This window comes from Sorghum bicolor, chromosome 3 (assembly GCF_000003195.3).
Source record: "Sorghum bicolor cultivar BTx623 chromosome 3, Sorghum_bicolor_NCBIv3, whole genome shotgun sequence".
Classification (NCBI taxonomy): domain Eukaryota; kingdom Viridiplantae; phylum Streptophyta; class Magnoliopsida; order Poales; family Poaceae; genus Sorghum; species Sorghum bicolor.
The window spans coordinates 36,227,524-36,254,604 of NC_012872.2; positions in this window are offsets into that span (position 1 = coordinate 36,227,524).

Consider the following 27,081-nt stretch of genomic DNA (forward strand, 5'->3'; position numbering starts at 1 on the left):
CTTCTTCTCATGAACCCCCGAGAAGAAGTATTTGTGGAATTGCTTCTCTAGATCGGCCCAAGTAATTACTGAGTTGGGAGGTAATGATATGAACCAAGTAAAGGCCGATCCAGACAATGATGATGAAAATAGACGAACCCTCAATTCGTCCCTGTTACCAGCCTCTCGACATTGAATAATGAACCTGTTGACATGCTCCATGGTTGACGTGTCGTCCTGTCCGGAAAACTTTGTAAAATCCGGTACCTTGTACCGATGTGGAAGCGGGATCAAATCATACGCTGGAGGATACGGTGTCCGATAAGAATAAGTGTTGACTTTGGGTTTTATCCCAAATTGTTCCCTCATTACTTCAGCAATCTTATCGGCCCAATACGCATCGGCATCTTGCCGATGAGGCGGCTGCGGATCTGGCACTTGGTGGCGAACCTCCACGTGTCTGTTCGGGACGTGATCTGCATGGAACATTGTATTGGTCACCTGTCCTCCAATCTACGGACCACCAAACTGCTGTCCGCCGATTGGCTGTCCTCCGAGTTGCTGTCCAAAATTCATTGGCTGGTTGGGAATCCCCTGACCTTGGAACCCGGGATAGACCTGCCCTTGCTGGAACCCTATAGTCTGATAACCCTGCTGGGGCGATTGTGGAAAGGCTTGCTGTCCAAGCCATCCATTATTAGCGTTCATCGGCATAGGTGCTGCCGATGATTGGTAATTGGGTACCGTCGTTGAATTGACATACCCCAACTGGGCCATAGGCCTCTGTTGCATCAGCATTGACTCTGCCGATGCGTTGGGAATCTGGAACATTGGATCTTGAGGATTTCCAGTGTGAGGCCTTGCAGTAGTAGTTGTGGTATACCGAGGACTCTGGTTCACCGGCGCATTGGGAGGTGCCGATGTCATAGGAGTTTTGCCCCTCATGTCAGTTATTTGTGATGTTCCCGGCGTCAACTCTGGAGGCATACCATAACCCCACAAGTTGGGAGGAAGAGTCAACCCTGACATTGCCGATGCCAACATATCTGTTGTCAGTTTATGCTGCCCAACTGAAATTTGTGGGTTGGTTGCCATCGGCATAGATAGTGCACCAGTAGTCCCCAATGTACTTGGAGGGACGGCAGACTGTGCACTTGCATTCGTCAAGGCAGCCGATGGAGCCGTGACCTCTGGTGCCGTTGGCTGATGATGGGAGGGGCCCACATAATCTGGTGGGATTTGCCCTTCCTTGAAAGTTCTTGCCACGGCATTGAAAACCGTATTAGACAGTACACCAGCTTGGTTAATCAACGCTCGATTGATGGCATTGTCAACCATATCTTGAAGCTTGCCAGGATTGGCGTCAAAGGTAACCTGCCGTGGTGCCGGCAGTGTATCTTTCTAGACCACTTCGCCACTCCTGTTTATGCTGAAAGACCTCAGGCATTGCTGCTTGAACTCTTCCATGGCTTGGGCAATAGCTTGCTTCTGCTCATCCTTGAGGTTGGCCTCCGTCACGGGGATGACGTTCTCTTGATCGAGGTCAGAGATCGACATGTTGATCTTGATCTTGAATCTGTCCCACTGGGCGTGCCAAAAGATGTGTTGATGCAAAACTGATCTGCAAACACAAAGGGCTAATACCCGATTCAAACGTTAAGGCGTGCCAGCCGATTTGACCTTACTATCGGCAAAGGTGATAACTCGAATACTTTAGTCCTGACAACAGCGATGCGCCCGGATGTCACGGCTAAGAGGTACTCACGCGGAACTCGAGAACACGCCGAGCTTAAGTCGACGGATTCCTAAGAACTCGTAATAAAAGGAAAAAAGTATGACGAAGTCGTCGAAAAGTAGATGCTGGAATATGAGTAAAAACGTGTGTTTGATTGATTTCTTGATTGATTATTACAAGGTCCTAGGGTTTATATTTATACCCTGCTCAAAGAGCTACAACCAGACACGATTAGAATTCGAATTCCAAATTACACGGAATCCGTATACAAAACGATGCAAATAATTAAGGAAATAATAAAACTATCCTTCGTGACAAACCGAAACTCCTCCACATGACAACTGGCAGCTTCCGGACTCCTCCTTTGCATCATCGTCAATCCCTTTGCCATAGTCATCGGCAGACCTTTTTATCCAGCCATCGGCACCATATTACTGCCTGTGGACTTAGTCACATTCAACCTCTCCCTCATCGGCAACCATCCTCATCAGCAACCCGCATCGTACTGCCACCCTATCCTGCCATCCTAGACACGTGCCCAAAAACGGTGTCAACACGGTGCAAGATAGGTGCAAGGTTTGCACATAATCTAGCATAGGCTAAGAAACCATTTTGGACGCACCCGATGGTACTCCTAGGTAAAAGGCTCAAGTGAAACCTCAGTTTGGTCTATTTGGAGGTAGTGCTAATCTTGATGCAAGATAGATGTACGGTCTGCATGGAACGTACCATATGCTTAGAAATTAGTTTGGACACACCCGATAGAACTGCTTGATGACGTTTGTCATATGGAATCTCGCTTTGGTGTGCTTAGAGACAGTATTAGTTTCGGTGTAACATATGTGCACGGTTTGCGCCCAATGCACCGAATCCATTTTGGAAGCACCTGTTGGAACTCCTAGTTGAAGAGGCTCAATTGGAGGCTCGATTTGGTCTGTTTGGGTATAGTGCTAATCTTGATGCAAGATAGTTGCATAGTTTGCATGGAATGTACCATATGTTATGAAATCAATTCAGACGCACCCAATGGAACTCCTAGATGACGTGTGTCATATGGAATCTCACTTCGGTCTATTTGGAGACAATGTGAGTTTCGGTGCAAGATAGGTGCATAGTTTGTGCCTAATGAACCATAGTCTAAGAAACCATTTTTGACGCACCTGTTTGTACTCCTAGATGAAAAGGCTCAAGTGGAAGCTCGGTTCGGTCTGTTTGGAGATAGTGCTAATCTTGATGCAAGATAGGTGCATGGTTTGCATGGAACATACCATATGCTTGGAAATCAATTTGGATGCACCAGATGGTACTCCTTGATGACACGTGTCATATGGAATCTCGCTTTGGTCTGTTTAGAAACAGTGTTAGTTTCGGTGCAAGATACGTGCATAGTTTGCGCCTAATGCACCAAAGTCTAAGAAACCATTTTGGAAGCACCTATTCGTACTTCGGTGAAGAGGCTCAAGTGGAAGGTCAGTTTGATCTGTTTGGAGATAGTGCTAATCTTGACGCAAGATAGGTGCATGATTTGCAAGGAACATACCATATGCTTAGAAATCAATTTGGACGCACCCAATGGAACTCCTAGATGACGTGTGTCATATGGAATCTTGCTTCAGTCTGTTTGTAGACATTGTAAGTTTTAGTTTAAAATAGGTGCACAGTTTGCACCTAATGCACCATAGTCTAAGAAACCATTTTGGATGCTCTATTTGGTACTCCTAGGTGAAGACGCTCAAGTGGAAGCTTGGTTCGGTCAGTTTGGAGATAGTGCTAATCCTTATGCAAGATAGGTGCCATGTTTGCATGGAACATGCCATATTCTTGGAAATCAATTTGGATGCACCTGATGGAACTCCTTGATGACATGTGTCATATTGAATCTCGCTTCGGTCCATTTGAAGACATTGTTAGTTTCGATGCAAGATAGGTGCACAGTTTGCACCTAATGCACCATAGTCTAAGAAACCATTTTGGACGCACTTGTTGGTACTCCTAGGTGAAGGGGCTCAAGTGGATGCTCGGTTCGATCTGTTTGGAGATAGTGCTAATCTTGATGCAAGATAGGTTCACGGTTTGCATGGAACATACCAGATGCTTGGAAAACAATCTGGGCACACATGATGGAACTCCTAGATAACGTGTGTCATACGAAATCTTGCTTCGGTCTGTTTGGAGATAGTGTTAGTTTCAGTGCAAGATAGGTGCAAGGTTTGCACATAATGCAGCATAGGCTAAGAAACCATTTTGGACGCACGCGATGGTACTCCTAGGTAAAAGGCTCAAGTGAAAGCTCGGTTTGGTCTATTTGGAAATAGTGCTAATCTTGATGCAAGATAGATGTATGGTCTGCATGGAACGTACCATATGCTTAGAAATTAGTTTTGGACACACCCGATAGAACTCCTTGATGACGTGTGTCATATGGAATCTCGCTTTGGTGTGCTTGGAGACAGTATTAGTTTCGGTGCAAGATATGTGCACGGTTTGCGCCTAATGCACGAAAATCTAAGAAACCATTTTGGAAGCACCTGTTGGTACTCCTAGGTGAAGAGGCTCAAGTGGAGGCTCGGTTCGGTCTGTTTAGAGATAGTTCTAATCTTGATGCAAGATAGGTGCACGATTTGCGTGGAACATACCATATGCTCAGAAATCAATTTGGACGCACCAGATGGAACTCCTAGATGACATGTGTCATATGGAATCTCACTTCGGTCCGTTTAGAGACAGTGTTAGTTTCAGTGCAAGATATGTGCACGGTATGCACCTAATGCACCATAGGATAAGAAACCATTTTGGACGCACCCGATGTGTCGGTGTTTTCCCCTTGGGTGGTCACACCAACGAGTAAAACTAGTGCGTGCTCCCTTTTCCAGATGGTGATGCAAGAAAAGACACAAAGGTTTATCCTGGTTCGGGCAAGAGAAGGCCCTACGTCCAGTGGAGGGGGGGAGTGTTTGTATTATCTTGCACCTAAGTGCTTGTACAGGGGTGAATACAGGCGTGGTATGAACGGGGATGGAGTAAGGTTGCTCTACTACGTATGACTTGTGTTCTCCTGTGTATCCGCTCCTAGACCTCCCCTTTTATAGTTCCAAGGAGAGGTCACGGGTACATACATAGGCGACAGAATAGGGGTCGATAGGGGTATGGCTTGCTGACCTACTCAAGGCCTCCATACCGGCGTGGCCTCGAGCCGTCTTGTCTTGGTACTCTGATGATGATTACGCGTGCCCCTGAATCCTACTCCTATGCGCCGTCCTGGATCGGTTTATCCGTTGCACGCTTGTACGTCGTGACTGTGGCCGCGTCAGAGTGGTTGAGGTGCCGTCCTCCGTTGACTGACCCTTCTCTAGGAAGGAACACGTCTACTCGAGGGTCAAATACCTCTTGAAGCCTTGCTAGGCAGAGCGCTGACTTTGGATGTCTCGAGGGGGGTCTTGACGGGGCGTTCCGGCCAACTCCCTGCGCCCTGCCACACTCTGGCTCGTTTGGTGGGGAAGGCTGCAAAAAGAACGACAGGACGGGTGCTTGTTCCCTATCACGCTTCCCGTGACTGACGGGTTAGGTGAGAGCGCGGCAGGCGCATTAAATGCCCTGGTTCCCGTGCCCGTGTCAGGCGACAGGCGGCGTCCTAGCGCTCGAGCCCTTCGATTCGTACGAGCCTGTTTCCGTATTCGACGGTTACTAGCGCTTGAGCCCTAGTCGATTCGCACGACACCCTTTCTGTGTTCGAGGTTACGGACGTCGATATCAGTGCGCGCGGCCTGGGCATCGAGTCGGGGGCCCTTGATTTACGTATGGGTGCTCTCGTCATGAGCGTCGGTTAGGGTATCCATTATTGGCACCCTCGACAGTAGCCCCCGAGTCTCAATTCGAGCACTTGCGCTCGAGTAGAGGCTCTTATTATTGGTCGATATTCCGTGGGGGCGCGCGAGCGACCCCGCGGGGGTAGCCCCCGAGCCCTTGGAGGAGTTTTGACTCCTTCGAGGGTTATGTTGCCCAGTCTACGGAAGCGCTCTCGATGCTCATCGCGGAAGGTGGGCTAGAGGTTTTGATTAGTCGATTTCGCAGTGGGGCTACGACGTACTCCCGGTGGAGCGAGCGCCATCTACCCCAGCTTGAGCTCCTAGCGGGTAATCCAAGTGAGAACCTGTGCCCCGTTCGAGGGGGTCAGCTGTAGCCCGGAGGCGTTCTCATAAAGCGGGGTCGACGTGGTCGGGGTTACTGGTCTCGTTCGATAGAGTCCAGCGGCTCGATGCCTCCCTTCGGGGGGATTTCTCTCGACCGTCTCGACCTCACCTTGGACATCCCTAGCGAGTTCTCGAGGCGGTCCTCGATTTCCGACCACTCGCTGGGCATCCCTGACTCTGGTACTTGAGATCGGCTGTAGAACCCATTCGGTGGGTCAGCCTGCGACCTCTCGAGGTTCTCGTGAGTACGTACCTTGGCTTACAGGGGAAGGAAAAGGCCGTAGCGGTTCGCCTTTTTGCCCGTTGGGCGCGTCTTTTAAAGCGGGAGCCGTTGCAGCACTGTACCGGCATGGAATTCGTAGCGTCCCGTCTGTGAGAGAGATAAGGACGGTTAGGCGGCACATTTATTTAGGGGAGTTACCGTATTTGTCGGATCTGCTAGTTGGTGGCCGGCCGTCTATAAATATCCTCGGGTCTCTCTGCCGTCGCTTCTTCCGCCTTCCGCCCTTGCTCTCGTTTCTGCTTCCTTGCCTTCTCACGCGTGCGCACCCTTGAGCAGTAGCAGAGCCGCTCTCCTTCCTCCTGAAGATGCCGGTGAGACTTATTGCCGCTGATGACTGGCGCCCGTCGTCGATGACGGAGCACCGGTTGCTCGAGCTCGAGAAGGAAGGACTCCTGCGCCCCCGCACTTCGTCGTCGCGGCCAGATTGGATCGCGCCAGCGGCGGACCACCGGGAACCAAGGCCGCCCAAGGGCTATGTGGTTTCTTTGGCCAAGTTCCATCGCCATGGCTTGGGATCCCCTCCGAGCCGCTTTATGCGGGCGCTTTGCCACCACTACGGCGTGGAGCTCCAACACTTCTCGCCGAACGCCATCACCGCCGCGGCGTTTTTCGCCGCGGTGTGTGAAGGCTACCTGGGGATGATGCCGCATTGGGACCTGTGGCTCCACCTGTACTAGGGCGAGCTCTTCAATGCCCCCAGCGGAACCGTAGGGGTGAGGAAGCCGGTACGGGCCGGGTGCCTCAACCTGTTGCTGAAGACCGGCAAGTCGCAGAAGCCACGGGAGTACATCCCGGTGGGGTTGACTTCGAACCACGCCGGGTGGGACTCCCAGTGGTTCTACCTGCAGAACGACGATGACCTCCTCCCTACCTACACCGGGCGCTTGATCTCGGAGCGCCCGGACCATTGGAGGTACGGCATTGTCCAGGCGAGCCAATCGCGGCTCGACCCCATCCTCGACGCCCTGAAGAAGCTACATGAGGAGGGCCTGACAGCGACGCTCGTCCTTTCCGCCGTACATCATCGACGAGTGCTTCCTTTGATGTCCCGGCCGTTGAGGTTGGATGAGATGGGCTCTGGCGCCTCGTCTCGCGTTCTCGAGGCTTGCCAGACGTCTAATGAAGCGCCTGCGGACGACGAGGTGGACGCTAGAGTTAGGGCGGCCGTTGCAGGCCACTTTAAGTCCGAGCACGTCAATGGCTTCCCTATGAGGCCCGACCACGGATCGATTGACCTGGTAAGTCCCTTTTCCACTTATGGCTTCCATTCTTGGTCTTCTTCGACCTCCTTTAAGACTTATGTTTGCTCGTCCAGGGATCGATTGATGCTCGATCCTCGAAGCTGTTGACGGTTCTTAAGTATCAATTTTAATTATCAAATAAACAAGAGAAAGGACCAATATGCAACTAGCACATAGAATTAGGGTTTGATCTGACAGAATTCCACGAGTTTTGTTGTTTATGTATTTCTGCAGGGGGTTATCAAGAAATAAGGAAGAAAGGCCCACATGTCAGGATTACATAGAGATATCAACGCACCGCGCAATTTTACATCATCTAGAAGACTCCAGAAGCCACGAGACCGAAGCGAAGGCGAAGTTGGGCCAGGCCCAGGGCGCCCGCCCTGGAAGCCTGGGCGCCCGCCCCCCTTCTGGAGCCAATTCAGGACTCCTTCGCTCGGGATATTCCACCGACCTATTGGATCAAGAAAAACATAGTACCACCTCGGCTATCGACCCAAAAACGCATAGAAGGGGAGGACTATATAAGCGAGGCCCACCTGGCCCCTGGAAGAGATGAAGAAATTATCATAGAGACTGAGGGGTGCCCTCGAAGGAAAACCTCTTCTCTAATTAATATTTCTTTTTAGGCTTAGCAATCAATGTAAGGTAGAAATAGATCTTCTAGTTTCTACTAGATTGAGAGATATAGAGTGGAGGAAGCCCGGCCTGTCGGTGTCTACTCCAAGCTTGTACCTGCGGGATTAAGTTCTCCTAACCCGAAGCTTGCTCCTAGGATTCTTCAGTAATTTGACTTCTAAATTCTAGTAAGTTCTTGTTTTATTGTTCTTATGGTTTATGAGTTTACTTTAATCTCTTCGCGTAGAGTTTAGAGTAATCATTGCTGGCGTAAACATGGTGTTTAGGCTGGGGTACTCATAGATATTCCCTGACTAGCTGGACCGTGGTAGTAGTGAGGAACGTGACATTTCCGAGCTACCTTTGTAGATCACATCTCGTTAGCAGGAAGGATAGGGTTTATAGGTGCTGGTCGAACATCCTTTGTGGTGTCTAGATTCCGTTAGCCTCCCCATTAGAACAGTAGATCATCCTTACCAAGGTTAGAAGGAGACTACAGTTGCAGTCTTCTCTATTTATCACTCACATCGAAAGACATTCTTTGTGCCTAAAGGTTAGTAGTAATAGACCAGTTAGTCAGATGCACTCTTTCTCCTAGTGGTAAAAAAATAAATACGATACTCTGGATAATTTCCCGGGTGAAATGCTCACCGATATCCGTGCGCTTGCGGATGAATTCCTTATTGCGTTCCCAAATATCAACAAGCATTTCTGGCACCGTTGCCGGGGAGAAAGACGGTTGCTGAGATAACCTGTGTCTTGCTATTAGCTTGTATCTATACTTTTATCTTTTCGTATCTTTTATATTCTTTATTTATTTTCTTTATTCTTACCTTATGGAAAACCAAAATTCTAAATCGATCCATGAGTCTGCAATCCCTTTAGCAACTGACCTTTTACCATGGGAGTCATCACAGCCTATCCAAACATCCCAGTATAAGTTAAGTTATAGGTTGATTGCCATGATTCAAAACCTATCTTTTTCGGGAAAGGAAGACGAAAACCCTTACCTTCATATTAGAGATTTTGAGCAAACATGTGATTGTCTTCGCATTGAAGGCATTTCTGATAAGACTTTACGTTGGAAGCTTTTTCCTTTTTCTCTAAGGGGAGAAGCTAGACAATGGTACAGTCAGAAGGTAAGTCAACAACAAGGTGAATGGGGAGTTTTACGAGCCAACTTTTGTCTAGATTTCTATTCCCTTGACCGTATAGCCGACCTTAGACTCGAAGTCCTATCTTTTAAACAAAAAGATAATGAAACTTTGGGAAAATCCTAGAAACGTTTTTCTAATCTTTTAGAATCTGGTCCAAACCTTAATCTTGAAGACCCTGTTCTTTTATTTCACTTTTTTCGAGGTCTTCATAAAAATCACAAACAAATGCTACACACAATGTCTAGAGGTTCTTTCTTTCGCATCCCTGCTGATGAAGCTAGAGTGATCCTAGATAGAATCCTAGAAGCTGAGATGGATAATACCCTTCATGATGAAACCTACGAAGCCGAAGTAGACACTCTGCCAAATTCTTCATCTACTTTAGCTATCCCAAGTTCTGAGCCAAAAGAGGAAGAAATTCCACTACCGGACTTCATGCTGGATATAGAATCCGATCTTTTTGCCGATTTTGGAAATATTTCAAACTACCATTCTATTGACAACCCCCAAAACGGCCAGTCTAGCATTTATTTACCAAGTGAATATCAATTGAGAGAGCTTATCTCAGTGATGAGTAGCGAATGGTTGGAGGAATCAGAGCTTTCCTCTGATGTGATCCGTTTGGACACACCCTCTATAACTATACGCTGTGCTTATAACTCTGATCGATTTAATGCTCTTTATAATCCTGTTGTGGGGATCAACATTATGTCTGAATCTTTTGCACTTAAACTATTTAAAAATCTTGTCTTAACCCCCACAACAAAGGTCATAAAGGAATCTTCGGGACGATTAGTCCCCAGTCTTGGAATTATTAATGTCCTACCTCTTACGGTAGAAGGCTCCATGGTTCATTTGAACTTCTATATCTTTGATACATGGGACTTCGACTTATTGATAGGACAACCTTTTAGAAGACTCCTTTATGAAGGTCATACTGGAAAGCTAAACATTTCTTTTGGAAAAACTTTTCAATTCCCAATGATAATTTGACACTCCTTAAATAATAAGGCCGAGTCATATCTTTTGCCTGATCCTATGGAGGAGGTAAAGGCTGCATCTCTAGAGCTTTTAGATGAACCAGACTTAGAAGACGAAACTCCTTTCTTCACAGAAGAAGAAGACGAACCTTCCGAGCCTGAACCCTTAGATGAGTTTGCAGAAACACCTAGACCCCCTATAGAGCTTAAAACTTTACCACCCGGTCTTACCTATGCTTTCCTAAACAATAATCCAGAGTTCCCTGTGATTATTAGCGATAAACTCACTCAGGATCAAACTCTGCGATTAATGACCATTCTTGAGAAACATCACTCAGTTTTTGGCTACTCACTTCAAGACCTTACAGGAATCAGTCCTATGATTTGTACCCATCGTATTCCAACAGATCCTTCTGTTACACCCTCTCGAGAACCCCAACGTAGACTTAACAACACTTTGAGAGAGGTAGTTAAAAAGGAAGTTATAAAGTTGCTGCATGCAGGGATTATATATCCTGTGCCGCACAGTGAGTGGGTAAGCCCAGTACAAGTTGTGCCTAAAAAGGGAGGCATGACAGTTTTTATGAATGAAAAGAACGAGCTAATTCCGCAACGCACCGTCACAGGATGGCGGATGTGCATAGACTATAGAAAATTAAACAAAGCCACGAGAAAGGATCACTTTCCTTTACCTTTCATAGATGAGATGCTAGAGCGGTTAGCAAACCATTCATTCTTTTGTTTCTTGGATGGATACTCAGGATATCACCAAATCCCGATCCATCCCGATGATCAAAGCAAAACCACTTTTACATGCCCGTATGGAACTTATGCTTACCGTAGAATGTCTTTTGGGTTATGTAATGCACCAGCTTCTTTTCAAAGATGCATGATGTCTATATTTTCTGATATGATTGAAGAGATTATGGAAGTTTTCATGGATGATTTCTCTGTTTATGCAAAAACTTTTGATAGTTGTCTTGAAAACTTAGACAAGGTTTTGCAAAGATGTGAAGAAAAGCACTTAATCCTTAATTTGGAAAAATGTCATTTTATGGTTAGAGAAGGAATAGTGCTAGGACACTTAGTGTCTGAAAGAGGGATCGAGGTAGACAAAGCTAAAATTGAAGTAATTGAACAGCTACCTCCACCTGTGAATATAAAAGGAATTCGAAGCTTTCTTGGCCATGCTGGTTTTTATCGTAGATTCATAAAAGATTTTTCATTTATTGCTAGACCACTTACTCTTTTGCTAGCCAAGGATGCTCCTTTCGAATTTGATGATGCATGTCTAACATCTTTCAATTTATTAAAGAAAGCACTCATCTCTGCACCAATCATTCAACCCCCTGATTGGTCGTTGCCTTTTGAAATTATGTGTGATGCTAGTGATTATGCTGTGGGGGCAGTATTGGGACAAACTAAAGATAAGAAACATCATGCAATTGCTTATGCCAGTAAAACTTTGACAGGAGCTCAACTTAATTATGCAACCACTGAAAAAGAGCTTCTGGCTGTTGTCTTTGCCATTGATAAATTTAGATCTTATTTAGTTGGAGCTAAAATAATTGTTTACACTGATCATGCTGCATTAAAATATTTGCTCACTAAAAAAGATGCTAAACCTCGCCTGATTAGATGGATCTTATTACTCCAAGAATTTGACTTAGAAATAAAAGACAAAAAAGGAGTAGAAAATTCTATTGCTGATCACTTGTCTAGAATGTATTTTAAGAGTCCACAGGAAACCCCTATCAATGATTCACTCCGGGACGACATGCTCTACGGGATTAACAGGTCTGACCCTTGGTATGCAGATATTGTTAATTTTATGGTTTCAGGGTATGTACCACCAGGAGCAAACAAGAAGAAGCTTACTCAAGAAAGTCGTTCACATATATGGGATGAGTCATACCTCTTCCGAGTATGCTCTGATGGCTTACTCAGGAGATGTGTGACCACTGAGGAAGGATGGAAGATCATCGACAGATGTCATTCATCACCATATGGAGGTCATTATGGAGCATTCCGTACACATTCAAAGATCTGGCAGTGTGGATTCTATTGGCCTACAATGTATGAAGACACGAAGCAATATATCAGAAGATGTGGGCCATGTCAAAGGCACGGAAACATAAATACAAGGGATGCAATGCCACTCACCAACAACCTTCAGATTGAGCTCTTTGATGTCTGGGGAATAGACTACATGGGTCCATTTCCTCCATCAAAGAAGTGCGAGTACATCTTGGTGGCGGTTGACTATGTCTCCAAGTGGGTAGAAGCATTACCTTGCAAGCATGCCGACAACGTCAGTTCAAAGAGGATGTTTGAAGAAATTATATTTCCAAGATTTGGAGTTCCCAGAGTAGTGATAAGTGATGGAGGAGCACACTTCATCGACAAACGTTTCAAGCAATATCTATCAAGACATGGAATCCATCACAATGTCGCTACCCTTATCATCCTCAGACAAGTGGCCAAGCAGAGACTTCCAACAAACAAATCAAGAATATTCTTCAGAAGACAGTAAATGAAATGGGAACGGCGTGGAAAGACAAGTTACCCGATGCACTCTGGGCATACCGGACAGCATATAAGACCCCAATCGGAATGTCTCCATACCAATTGGTGTACGGGAAGACTTGCCATCTACCTGTTGAACTAGAGTTCAAAGCACACTGGGCCATAAAGAGATGGAATATGGACCTAGATGTTGCTGGAGATTATAGAAGAATGCAATTATCAAAATTGGAAGAATGGCGAGAGAAGGCATATCACAATTCAAAAATCTACAAAGAAAGAGTCAAGAGGTGGCATGACAAGAGAATCAAGAAGAAGGAGTTCACACCCGGAGATAAGGTATTACTTTTTAATTCCAGGGTGAAGCTTTTCGGGCATGGAAAACTCCGGAGCAAATGGGAAGGACCATTCAAGGTAATCAATTCATCATCCCACGGAGCTATCACACTTCAAAATAACGAAGGTACGTTATTCAAGGTAAATGGTCAACGTCTTAAATTATTTTTAGAGCCCAATGAGGAATTTGAAGAAATAGACGTAGTCCATTTTTACCTTCCCATAGAGAATTAGAGCCCGACACTTTTGGTCTGATGGTTTTGGGTCATATATATATTTTTCTAAATAATTTCGCATCTAGAAACACGCTCGGAAAAGTGGGCCCACAAAGGGGCCAGAGAGAGGGCGGGCGCCCAGGTCAAGTGGGCGGGCGCCCTGCCCCTGTTCCCCCTCGGTCCCGACTTTCTCTGTTATGGAAAATGCACTTAGGGTGATCCGAATAATCCCTCGGATGGAAAGTTTCCCACGCAAGTCGACGGGAGTAACCCGAACAACCCATAGAGGCACCCTTTTGACCCCTATATAAACAGACCCCTGACCTCAATTTTCAAACACCAAGCCCTCAAGCTTTCTCTCCTTCAATTAGAGCTTGATTAGCTCGTCTTTAATTAAAATTTTATTTCCTTGCTACTCCAATGGCCGAGAAGTACCACGATGATTGGGAAGTCGTCCCCTTCAACCTCAACATGGAGCCAGTGGGAGACCTCGATGCCCGTGCTCTCGTCCCGGCCAACACAGAGCGTCAGCTAGAAGCCATACCATTACGCCAACGCAGCTCCGCCCAATCTTACCATGCTCAACCAGTTCTCACCGCACCACCACAACCCCTACTCCTCAAAGGATCATCATCTAAGACGAAGACCACTATCAAGGTGCCAATCGGCACAAGAGTCCTTCCACCTAGACCCAATGAGAGGGTCGTTGGGGTCAAGACCAACCGGAGCGGCGAGATTAGCAGCGTTCGCTACACTACGGAGGAGGAAAGGCCTTACTTTGAAGGGATTAGAGCAGCCAAAGTCCGTTTCATCCCTCCAAAGGCAGCCCCGAAGCACGCTCTCAATGCTTTTGAGACACCTCCCAAGCGTCCCAAGACTATAATGGATATTGATGAGGAAGTTCGCAGGCTAGATAGAATTATCATAGACCTCCAGTCCTCGATTAATTCCCTCACTAGGCAGCTCTCTAACCACAACACCGTTACACTAGGCCTTAGGCAGGATCTTGCCAGTGCCAACAAGAAGATCAAGGAATTAGAGCGCCGCTAAGTTATCTAGATTAGACCTTGAGGCAATACATCTTATCTATCTTTAAATTCGGTTTAAATTTGCTTTTATAAGTTTGCTATTATTATCAGTTTGTTATCAGTTTGCTATCAGTCTTTTGTAATAAATGCCTCAAGATCAATAAAGAGTATTATTATTATTATGTTTTGTGTGTCTCTACTTTATTTTTGTGCAAGAAAGCAGAAAACAAGTATGGGGGAGATCCCTCAACATGCCAAACACACTCCGACTACACCACTCCACGATTCAGGTACACACTCTGCACACTTTACTTTACACATATTTTGGATTATGCAGATTACTATTTCTGACATGATAAATTAAAAAGATTAAAATATTTCTAATCATGATTAATCTCAATCTGTGATATTTCCTGAAAACTTGCAATTATTATAAAATCATTTTAAAACCCTGTGTTACTTAAGTCAAATGGAATATGTGATGATAGAGTATAAGTTTCTTATTCTTGATATCATTGTTGCTTGGAGAATTTATTTGAGAATATTCAAATTTCTAGCTACCATCCTCAGTGTTTTATATGCCTGATAAAACTGAAATATTAATTATGATTATAAAAGCTATCTGCTCTGTATTGAGTTTGTTCAAAATAAGTTAGACCCTTGTTGAGAGATTTATCATGCTCCCAAGATCAAGACATTATTTCAGAAAGATTCACTCTTCCGAAGTATTATTGCATTAGAGGCATGGGCTATGCAAAAATAGAAGATATTTCGAGGAAATAAAAAGGAGCAAGTGCTCGACAACCTCGCAGAAAAAATGGACAAGTGTCCGGCAGTAGAATTAGGGGTACCTCGGTATCCACTTAAAAAAAAGAGAAAAAAAATATGATAGCCCATGGTCCCTCTAATAAGCAATATGCCAGCAAGAGTTGACAAAGTTTTTAAAGTCTTTGATCTAAGAGTATGACATTCCCCTCCTCGGATCCCGTTTTGATCAGGCAATAAATGCAAAGTGAGTATGCTTAAGAATTTTTGCAAAATAAAACAACCTTAGTGAGATATATATACAAAAGATAATGAGTGATCTGAGAGAACCTATGAGGATAAAAAGGTATGCTAACTTTCTTTTAAAAATATACAAAAACTCCAAGTGACAGGATTGAGAAGAAAGGATCTTTACTCTTAATCATATACTTCCCTGACTATGGTACACAGTGGAAATTTTAACACCCTGCAAATATAAAATGCTTTAAAATGTTTTACCCCAGATATTTTTCTTAACCATCCTTTTCTCGAGGACGAGTAAAAGCCTAAGTATGGGGGTATTTGTTGACGGTTCTTAAGTATCAATTTTAATTATCAAATAAACAAGAGAAAGGACCAATATGCAACCAGCACATAGAATTAGGGTTTGATCTGACAGAATTCCACGAGTTTTGTTGTTTATCTATTTCTGCAGGGGGTTATCAGGAAATAAGGAAGAAAGGCCCACATGTCAGGATTACATAGAGATATCAACGCACCGCACAATTTTACATCATCTAGAAGACTCCAGAAGCCACGAGACCGAAGTGGAGGCGAAGTTGGGCCAGGCCCAGGGCGCCCGCCCTGGAAGCCTGGGCGCCCGCCCCCCTTCTGGAGCCAATTCAGGACTCCTTCGCTCGGGATATTCCACCGACCTATTGGATCAAGAAAAACATAGTACCACCTCGGCTATCGACCCAAAAACGCTTAGAAGGGGAGGACTATATAAGCGAGGCCCCCTGGCCCCTGGAAGAGATGAAGAAATTATCATAGAGACTGAGGGGTGCCCTCGAAGGAAAACCTCTTCTCTAATTAATATTTCTTTTTAGGCTTAGCAATCAATGTAAGGTAGAAATAGATCTTCTAGATTCTACTAGATTGAGAGATATAGAGTGGAGGTGTAGAGTGGAGGAAGCCCGGCCTGTCGGTGTCTACTCCAAGCTTGTACCTGCGGGATTAAGTTCTCCTAACCCGAAGCTTGCTCCTAGGATTCTTCAGTAATTCGACTTCTAAATTCTAGTAAGTTCTTGTTTTATTGTTCTTATGGTTTATGAGTTTACTTTAATCTCTTCACGTAGAGTTTAGAGTAATCATTGCTGGCGTAAACGTGGTGTTTAGGCTGGGGTACTCATAGATATTCCCTGACTAGCTAGACCGTGGTAGTAGTGAGGAACGTGACATTTCCGAGCTACCTTTGTAGATCACATCTGGTTAGCAGGAAGGATAGGGTTTATAGGTGCGGGTCGAACATCCTTTGTGGTGTCTAGATTCCGTTAGCCTCCCCATTAGAACAGTAGATCATCCTTACAAAGGTTAGAAGGAGACTACAGTTGCAGTCTTCTCTATTTGTCACTCACATCGAAAGACATTCTTTGTGCCTAAAGGTTAGTAGTAATAGACCGGTTAGTCAAATGCACTCTTTCTCCTAGTGGTAAAAAAATAAATACGATACTCTGGATAATTTCCCGGGTGAAATGCTCACCGATATCCGTGCGCTTGCGGATCAATTCCTTATTGCGTTCCCAAATATCAACAGAAGCCTCCGGTGAAGGAGGATGACGTGGATCGTGACAAGAGGCACGAGTCCGCGGAGAAGTCGAAGTCCGCAAAGGACTTGGAAAAGAAAAAGGAAAATAAGAAAAATCTCACGCGACAACCGTTGGAGACGCGTCGAGCGAAGTCCAGGCAGAGGGAGGAGCCTGAGGAATAATCCCCCGATGAGGATGATGGCGGCGATGGTGACGACGACAGCGACGACTCCGAGGGGATGGCGTCCCGTCTTGACAGGATCCTTGATTGTCCACCTCAGACTGGCGTCGACATCTCGCGGATAGGAGTCCCTAAGGGAGTGCCAAGCGGGCCTCGTGAGAGTCAACAGAGGGAGTCATCTCCGCTCCGCTCTCACGCTGACCCCCCTCCGGCGCCTGCGCAAGGTCGGACCGTCCCCCGCCGCCAACCTCCTCCCACATCTAAGGCGGACCATCGGGTCAAGTTTCTGGCGACGGGGTTGTTGACCCATGGCCGCGCCACGGCCTCGAGCATGGGGGAAATGGGTCGTGGGAACACTAGTCTAGGCGTTGGCCAGGCGGGAGATGCCGAGCCGAGATTTTTGCCCGTTCGTCAGGGGCCCGGAGCCTTGACACAGAGTGTCTCGAGGCCTGCTGGTCGAGGCGCTGGTAGGCGGGTCGCTCTTCCTGTGGGGTAAGATCTTCGACGTCATGATTCTGGCCTTCCGATATCTTTGCATTTTCTCGGGTAACGGCTTCTCTTACACTTATTCCTCTTTCCTCAGGTTGAAGCGGCCGCTCGAACAGGCCCAGCCCTCGATGGCCAAGAGGCTTAAGGCGGGAGCGGCCTCCAAAGACTCAGGTTAGCGGTTCATTCCCAATATCGTATTACCTTTATGTCGATCATCATGGCGACTGACTTTTGCTTTTGAGTGCTTACAGGCTCCTCCGTTCCTCAGCCGCTGACGGGTGTCGAGAGCGCCTCGCCTCGTCCATTGGTGGGGGAGTCCACCCTGCCGTCGCCGAAGCGAGTCGAGGCGCCTCGCCCCCAAGAGCAGGAGGGAGCCCCCGAGCCTCACCGGTCTGGGGTCGAGGGGGATCCTATCACTATAAGTGACGGGTCTGGCGGCGACAGACTTTTGAAGGACGCCTGCTCCGCGGACGAGGAGGTCGAGGCTTCCCCTATCGTGGAGCGGAGGCCTTGGCCCATCGGGCTCCACTCCGTCGAGGAGAGGAGGAAGAAGGAAGAGGAAGAGCGCGAGCGGGAGATGCAGCAATAGCTGCAGCAGGGGCAGCAACAGCCACAGCAGGAAGAAGAAGAAGGAGTGGAGGGGAGGCAGCAACAAGGGGAACGGCTCGAGGAGCTGCTGGAGCAGGACTGACAGTAGGAGCTGCTCGAACTCTAGAGGCAGCAGCGACAACAAAGTCAGCAGTTAGAAAAACTGCTCGACCTGCCGTCGCGAAGCTCGCCCTAGCCAGGGCCACCGTCGCCACAGAGGCCTGAGACCGGGGAGGAGGGTCTGCCGGTCTATGGTCTGCCGACCCCTGCATGGCTCCGTCCGGGAGCGCCCGCTTCTATCCCGGCTGAGCCAGGGCGGGCTGACGGCGTGGCGGCACTTGCTTACATGATGCGCACCCCGGTGGACCCTCAATCCGAGATCAAGGGCACGATCTACGGCATCGAGGGGATCGCTCCTGGATTCCATGGAGAGCGTCGATCGTGGGAGGATTGCATTCCCGCTGAGGAAGACGAAGCCGGGACGTCGGGCGGTGGTGGTGCCAGCGAGACCGGGACTTGGAAGACCGTGGATGACGACGGGCGATTCCCCTCCCTCATTGACCTATTTTTGCGTCACGGGGGGTCGCTCGAGACCGTCCAAGAGCTCATCCGGGGTGTCAAGGCACGCGTGGAGGAGGAGATGGAAAACTGGTGCCCCGATCGGATCGGCATTCGAGCCTCCACCGACCCGTCCGAGCCTAACATCTTTTTGGATGATCGGAAGGAAGCCGAAAAGTGGGAGCATCTCGAGGAGCTTCGCCTCTGGATGAAGCACGTGGTGGGGCTCCTGTCCGACGTCGTCAACAACAGGCTCGGTCCGGCTTACTTTGTAAGTGTCTTTGGGCCTTAACTACCATAGGACGTTTGGTTTTGTGTTCTTACTGACCAACTGCTAACTCGCAGGATCTGAAAGAGACCTCCCGTATAAAGTCGAGCTTTATCCACGCGACAAGGGGCGGCTGGGAGCAACTCCCTCTCCTCAAGGACCAACTCCTAGAGTCACAGGAGAAGCTCCTCAAGGCTTACAAGGAGCTTTTGGCGCTCGAGGAGGAGAAGAAGGAGAGGGAGGCCGCTCTGGCCAAAGCTCGGGAGGCCTCGAGGAAGGCGGTGGAAGAGGCCACGCTGCTGAGGGAGCGGACCATGACGGTCGAGGAGGCTGCGTCCAAGGCCCAAGAAGAGGCCGCATTCTATAAAGAAGCTGCCGTCGATCTTGACAAGGAAAAGGTCCTTATCAAGGCTGACCTTGCCTCTGCCTGAGAAGCCTTCCAAAAGATGAAGGCAGAGTGCATGAAGGGCGAGATTGCCCGGAGCACCACAGAGGAGGCCAAGAAGAAGGCCCTCGACGATCTCGAGGCGGAGCGGGCTCGATCTCGCAGCCTCTCTACTGACGTCGATCGTCTGAAGAGAGCGTTGCTGGAGAAAGACAGAGCCATCGCACAGGCAGGCAAGGCGATTGAGTACTTGTGGGTCGCCAATATTGACCTGGTCTGTTCTCATAGGGAGATCGAGAGGGCCAACACTGATTTGGTTGGCGTGAACACGGCTCTGGAGGAGAAAATTCGTGGTATATTTCTACCATCGTGTTTCTTTCCCAGGGTGTGCTTTGTGTTGTCTAACTTCTTTGTGTCGGCCTTTGTAGGGCTTAAAGACGAGCAATTGGCTGCTCAGGTCGAGGCCCGCTCCACCAAGGCTCACCTCGAGGGGGAGGTCGCTTTGAACGGTCGGCTGCGGACTGCGATAAGTGATCTTTCGGCCTCTTGGGAGCTCGAGCCTGTAGACGAGTCGAGGGAGGCGGCTCGAGGCGACGCACTGGTCCATCAGCTGTGCTACCTAGGCGCGACGCTGAGGGAACGAGTGTGGGACGCTCTTCATACCGAAGTGAAGCGGGCAATGGCAGTTGTTTGCTCAGGCTTTTCTTACGATATGGAGGTGGTGTCCCATGGCTTCATCACCGACATCTCCAAGACCGACGCAAAGAATGAGGAGAGGCTCCACGCCTTGATCGATGATGTGGAGGCCCCTGGGGAAAGGCTAGCGAAGCTGTTTGAGCCGAAAGTGCTTCCTCCCAAGACTAGCTCGGGCGTGGACGAGGGTGGTGAGGGCCGTGACACAGACTGAGGCCTGCGAGCCTATGCTGGGTGCTAAGGCCCCTTGTACAGTACTTTTGTCTTAAGGAAATGCTATATTTTTTAAGTGGTTTAAAAGGCCTCTGAATACTTGCTTATTCCTATGTTCGCACCCTCTTTTGTTTCCTTTCTGCCTACGTCTATATTCCCTGTTTGGTCTTTTGTTAAGGCGACCTCGATTGCCTCAAGGGTGAGGGAGCGAGTAGAGTTACCATAGCCCGGGGGCGTAGGAGTTCTCAGGCTTGTCGTCTCTCGGCCCTTAAGGTGCTCTAGGTGCTTCTACTACTCGACCGTGTGAGGTTTACTGGTAGGAAAGAAAAAATCACTTGGTTTTTTAGACACTTGGGGGGGAGTCCCCCCTGCTAGCCTCCGAGGGGGTATCGACTATGATGGGTCATAGTTGGTACTCCCTTCTAACATTGAGACTTTGATCGACAAAAAAGTAAATTACTCGAAAAAAAGATCTTATTCATTAGTGCGATCATTCGTAAGATCTTCACACAGAATGTACATGAGAGCATAAAGCTTTGAAATTCTAGGGGTAGAATCGACGTAGCTATTCGATGTTCCACACGTTGGTGAAGATTGCCCCTTTTTCATCCGTGAGCTTGTATGTCCCCGGCTTCAGGACCTCGGCCACCACATATGGGCCCTCCCAGGGCGGAGTCAGCTTGTGGCATCCTCGGTTGCTTTGCCGCCGACGTAGGACAAGATCGCCCACGTTCAGATCTCTCTTGCGCACGTGCTTGTCGTGATAACGTCGAAGCTTCTGCTGGTATCTGGCGGAGTTGAGGAGGGCCATGTCTCGAGCTTCTTCGAGCTGGTCGACTGCGTTCTCTCGACTCTCCTTGTTTCCTGCTCGTTGTAGGCTTTGAGTCGAGGGGACCCATACTCAAGGTCTGTTGAGAGCACGGCCTCGGAGCCGTAGACCATGAAGAATGGGGTATACTTTGTGGCCCTGCTGGGCGTCGTCCTCAAGCTCCATAGGACCGAAGAGAGCACTTCGACCCATTTCTTGCCGAATTTATTCAACCAGTTGTAAATTCTTGGTTTGAGCCTCTGCAATATCATGCAGTTGGCACGCTCGACCTGGCCGTTAGTTCGAGGGTGAGCCACTATCGACCAGCTCACACAGATGTGATGCCGGTCACAGAAGTCCAAGAAATTTTTGCCGGTGAACTGAGTGCCGTTGTCGGTGATGTTGACGTTGGGGATCCCAAACCGATGGATGATGTCGGTGAAGAAAAGGACAGCTTGCTCGGAGCGGATGTTTGTGATAGGTCGAGCCTCGATCCATTTGGAGAATTTGTCGATGGCCACCAGCAGATGGGTGTATCCTCCTGCCGCTTTCTGGAGAGGACCTACGAGGTCGAGACCCCACACCACGAATGGCCACGTGATAGGGATCATTTGGAGGGCATGAGCGGGGAGATGCGTCTGCTTGGCATAAAATTGGCGCCCATGGAATGAGCGTACGAGCTCTATGGTGTCAGCTACGGCCGTTGGCCAGTAGAAGCCTTGTCGGAAAGCGTTCCCTACGAGGGTCCGTGGAGCGGCGTGGTGGCCACAAGCCCCCGAGTGTAGATCCTCGAGGAGCTTTCGGCCTTCTTCTATGGTGATGCAGCGCTGCAAAATTCCCGTCGGGCTTCGTCAGTATAGTTCATTATTGTCGCCATAGATTACATATGATTTGGCCCGTCGAGCAATACCGCGGGCCTCAGATCGATCCTCTGGTAACTCGCATCGAATTAGGCAATCGAGGAACGGCGTGCGCCAGTCGAACGGTCGACCGGGCCGCTATTCCACCTCCATTACCTCAGCAGCCGCTAGTAACGCTTCGATGGTGTCGGTTTGTTGGAGGGCGGTGGTTTCGACGCCAGCCCCCAAGCCGAAGTCGACAGATGGCTCGTACAGATCTCTTGAGAACGCATCGGGGGTGTCCGTACCTCGAGTCGAGGCGATCTTGGCGAGTTCGTCAGCTGCCTCGTTGTAGCGTGGAGCGATGTGGACGAGCTCGAGGCTGTGGAACTTGTCCTCGAGTTGACGTACCTCCCTACAGTACGCCTCCATTTTTGGGTCGTGGCAGTTGGAGGCCTTCATCACTTGGTCGATGACGAGTTGGGAGTCGCCTCGAACGTCGAGGCATCGAACTCCTAGCTCGATGGCGATCTTCAGGCCGTTGACAAGGGCCTCGTACTCCGCGACATTGTTGGACGCAGCAAAATGTATTCTGATGACGTACCTCATATGGACGCCAAGGGGCGAGATGAATAACAGACCCGCCCCAGCTCCCGTCTTCATGAGAGACCCGTCGAAGTACATCGTCCATAGCTCCGCTTGAACTTGAGCCGTGGGGAGCTAGGAGTCCGTCCATTTCGCGACAAAATCCACCAGAGCCTAAGACTTGATGGCTTTGCGGGGCGCATAAGTGAGGGTCTCACTCATGAGCTCAACCGACCATTTGGCTATTCTTCCCGTGGCCTCCCGACTTTGGATGATCTCACCCAAGGGGAATGACGAGACCACCGTGATAGGGTGGCCGAGGAAGTAGTGTTGTAGCTTGCATCGGGCAAGGATCACCGCATAGATTAGCTTCTAGATCTGCGGATACCGTGCCTTGGTCTCTGAGAGTACCTCGCTGATGAAGTAGACCGGCCTCTGTACCGGTAGCGCATGCCCTTCTTCCTGCCTTTCGACCACTACCGCTGCACTAACCACTTGGGTTGTCGAGACGGCGTACAGAAGCAGAGGTTCTGCGGGCTGAGGTGGGACCAAGACCGGGGCAGAGGTAAGCATTTTCTTCAGGTTTTCGAGGGCTTCTTCGGCTTCAGGGGTCCAAGAGAAACGCTCAGCTTTTTTCAGGAGCCGGTATAGTGGCAATGCCTTCTCCCCCAACTTTGAGATAAAACAACTTAGCGCCGCCAAACATCCCATGACTTTTTGCACTCTCTTGACATCTCGGATCGCCCCCATTCTCGTAATGGCCGAGACTTTCTCAGGATTGGCCTCGATGCCGCGTTGGGAAACTATGTAACCCAAGAGCATGCCTCGAGGTACGCCAAAGACGCACTTCTCGGGGTTGAGCTTGATCTTGTTGGCGCATAAGCAACTAAAAGCGATCTTGAGGTACTGAATCAGGTCTCCTCGTTTCTTTGACTTGATGACGATGTCGTCGATGTATGCCTCGACCGTCGACCCTATATGTTTGCCAAACATGTGGAGCATGCATCGCTGGTATGTCGCTCCCGCGTTCCGGAGCCCGAACGGCATGGTCACGTAACAGTACATCCCAAAAGGAGTGATGAAAGATGTCGCGAGCTGGTCGGACTCTTTCATTTTTATTTGATGGTAACCAAAATATGCATCAAGGAAAGAAAGGGTTTCGCATCCCGCAGTAGAATCAACAATTTGATCGATACGTGGTAATGGAAAAGGAACTTTCGGACATGCTTTTTTTAAACTAGTATAATCGACACACATCCTCATTTTCCCATTCTTTTTCTTAACTAGTACAGGGTTTGCTAACCAGTCGGGATGGTGAACCTCCTTGATGAATCCGACCATCAAAAGCTTGTGGATCTCCTCGGCAATGATCTTTCGTTTCTCCTCGTCGAAGCGACGCAACCGTTGTTTCACTGGCTTGGAACCGGCTCGAATTTCCAAGGAGTGTTCGGCGACTTCCCTCGGTATGCCTGGCATGTCCGAGGGACTCCATGCAAACATGTCAGCGTTTGCACGGAGAAAGTCGACGAGCACGGCTTCCTATTTGGGGTCGAGGTCGGCGCTGATCGTTAGCACCCTGCCGTCGGAGTTGTTGTGGTCGTGTGGGATCTTCTTCGTTCCTTCTACCGGCTCAAAGCTACCCGCGTGACACTTGGGCTCTAGGGCCTCTGCGACCAGGGCCTCGAGCTTCGAGGCGAGCTCAGCGGAGCTCTCGACAGCTTCCCCATACTCGACGCACTCCTTGCCGCAAAGACCTCGCGGCGTTCCCTCTTGCGCTGCCTTGCAGTTAGCTGCGTCGAGGGTCCAACACAGATCATGTAGCAGTCGTGGATGGCTTGGAAACCTTCGTCGTCTTTGTCGTCCCCCTTGTCGCTGCCCTTTTCTTTCTTCTGGTCGTCCTTTATGAATCCCAGGCCGTCGAAATGCCTCTTCAGCATGCGGCAATCCTCGAGCTTGTGGTTCGCCCATCCCTTATGGTAAGGGCAGGTCTCCTTCAGCATCTTGTCGAAGATGGCTCCTTCAGGGGGCCTCGAGGTCTTTTATGATCCATAGCGGCAATGAGGTCGTCGTCGAGGGCCTCCCGTTGGAACGGTCGTGCTTTCTTCTTCTTCTTCTTGTTCTTCTTGGGTCCTCGACTGGGCCCTCATCGTCTTCGGCTGGCCACCTGCCTTTGCCACCTTCGTAGATGAAGAAAGCACCAACCGCTTCCTCCCCTGTAGCGTAGTTTGCCACCACATCCATCAGTTCGTCGACGGTGTGAGGGCGATTCCGGCCTAATTCCCGCACTAAATCTCGGCTGGTGGTGCCCGAGACGAAAGCCAGGATGATGTCGTGGTCTGGGATGTGTGGCAGCTCGGTGCGTTGCTTCGAGAAGCGTCGAGCATACTCTCGGAGAGTTTCCCCTAGCTTCTGCTTGCACTTGCTGAGGTCCCACGAGTTGCCAGGCCGTATGTAGGTCCCCTTGAAGTTACCCTCGAATACTCTGACCAAATTGACCCAATCGTGGATCTGGTTGGCCGGGAGCTCCTCGAGCCATCTACGGGCGGTGTCGGAGAGAAAAAGTGGCAACTATTGGATGATAGCTCGATCGTCCCCTCGAGCGCCTCCCAACTGACAAGCTAACCGGAAGTCTACCAACCATAGTTCTGGCTTGGTCTCGCTGTTGTATTTAGCAATGCTAGTCGGGGGTCGGAACGGGCTGGGCAGCGGCGTGCTGCGGATCACTCTGCTGAACACCCGAGGGCCCAGCGGTTCCGGGGCCATCCGGTCCTCGTCGCTGTCGTACCGCCTGCCGCGGTGGGCGTTGTAACCGCGCTTTTTCGTGTCCCCACATCGACAGCGACGATTCTCGTTGATGTCACATCGTGCGTCGTGTCGTCGCTGATTGTCGACGGGGTGGTTGAGGACGAGTGTTGTCTTCTTCCCTCGAGGGGGCGGTTGCCGATGGACCGACACATCCTTTTCGTTCTGGGCCGGATCCTCACGCTTCTCCGTGGCTGCTCGTCGACGTCGAGAGGCCGAGCTCTCGGCCTGTTGAACTGCCGCCACTTGGAGTAGAGTCTACACCTCGTCTCGAATGCGTCGCGCTTGGGAGTTCGATGGTTCGGGCATATTTCGTAGCAACATTGATGCCGCCATGACGTTCTGACCCGCTCGAGGGAAACGGCTGACGGGCTGCTCAGGCTCCCCGTCTCCAACGATCTGTCGATGCACTTCTCGAGCCCATTTGCGGACACTTCCGCCAGGTGGGTATGGCTGGTCCTGCTCGAGGATCCGTTCAAGCAGGACAAGGCACTCGCGATCTTCATCGAGCTTTGCTTTGAGCTCCCGTAACTGCGCAAGTTGTGTGGCTTTGTCTTCTTGCGGAGGGGGGTCGACCTGACCATCGTTCCCAGGTGTCCTGGGGTCCTCCCTTGCTGCGGGGGCTCGACCGCCGGCGACGTCGTCTTGCGTTTCATCGGTGGTTTCTACACCCCCGTTGATGATGAAGCATTCCCTAGTAGGGTCGTAGCTGTCGGACTCAGAGTCGGAGTCCAGCTCGGCGGCGTAGAAGCATCCGCGTCCCTCCTCCAGCAGCCGTTGCCTGAGTGAGGTGATTGTGTATCGCCCAGGACCTAGGCGGCGAAGGCCTCATACCTGAGAGAAATCCGGCAGCTCGGATGTCTATTGTCGTGCTCCAGCGTCGCGTGGGAGGACCATTAGTCTCTCCACGTAAGTTTGGGCGTTCGGACATATCGTCCTGGCGAGTGATGCTGCCATGTTGTCCAGACCGAACGGCAGCGCTCTTCTTGGGGCGAACAGCCCATGTGGAAGTAGCGTCGTGGCAGGTGAGAATGCACAAGGCGCGCCGTCTCCCATCGTCGTCGTGAGATCCTCGTGGCGTCGGGCCGTCATACCCGCGGTTTCGGGGCGCGGGGCTGTCAGCTCCTGCGTCACCTCCCGCCTGGCACGAACTGGCGATCACGACGAGGTAGAGGGGTGACGGTGGCGCTGTCCACGCCTCTTCTTGGGCGGGGAGGCGTGGTGGCGAGGCCGTCTGGGAGCCCTCAATCGGGTGGGCGCAATGCGAGCTCCTCCCGGTCCTTTGACCGAGAGCAGGATCATGTCGTAGCCGAAACCGGTGGACATGAACTCGAGGCTCCCGAACTAAATCACCGTGGAGCGCGGAATCGGCGAAACAAGAGTGGCCATCTGGAAAAAGATGGGAAATCGGTGAAAAACAAGCAGGACCCCTACCTAGCGCGCCAACTGTCGGTGTTTTCCCCCCGGGGGGTCACACCAACGAGAAAAACTAGTGCGTGCTCCCTTTTCCAGATGGTGATGCAAGAAAAGACACAAAGGTTTATCCTGGTTCGGGCAAGAGAAGGCCCTATGTCCAGCGGGGGGGGAGTGTTTGTATTATCTTGCAACGAAGTGCTTGGACAGGGGTGAATACAGGCGTGGTATGAACGGGGATGGAGTAAGGTTGCTCTACTACATATGACTTGTGTTCTCCTGCGTATCCACTCCCGGACCTCCCCTTTTATAGTTCCAAGGAGAGGTCTAGGCTACATACATAGGCGACAGAATAGGGGTCGATAGGGTTTTGGCGTGCTGACCTACTCGAGGCCTCCGTACTGGCGTGGCCTCGAGCCATC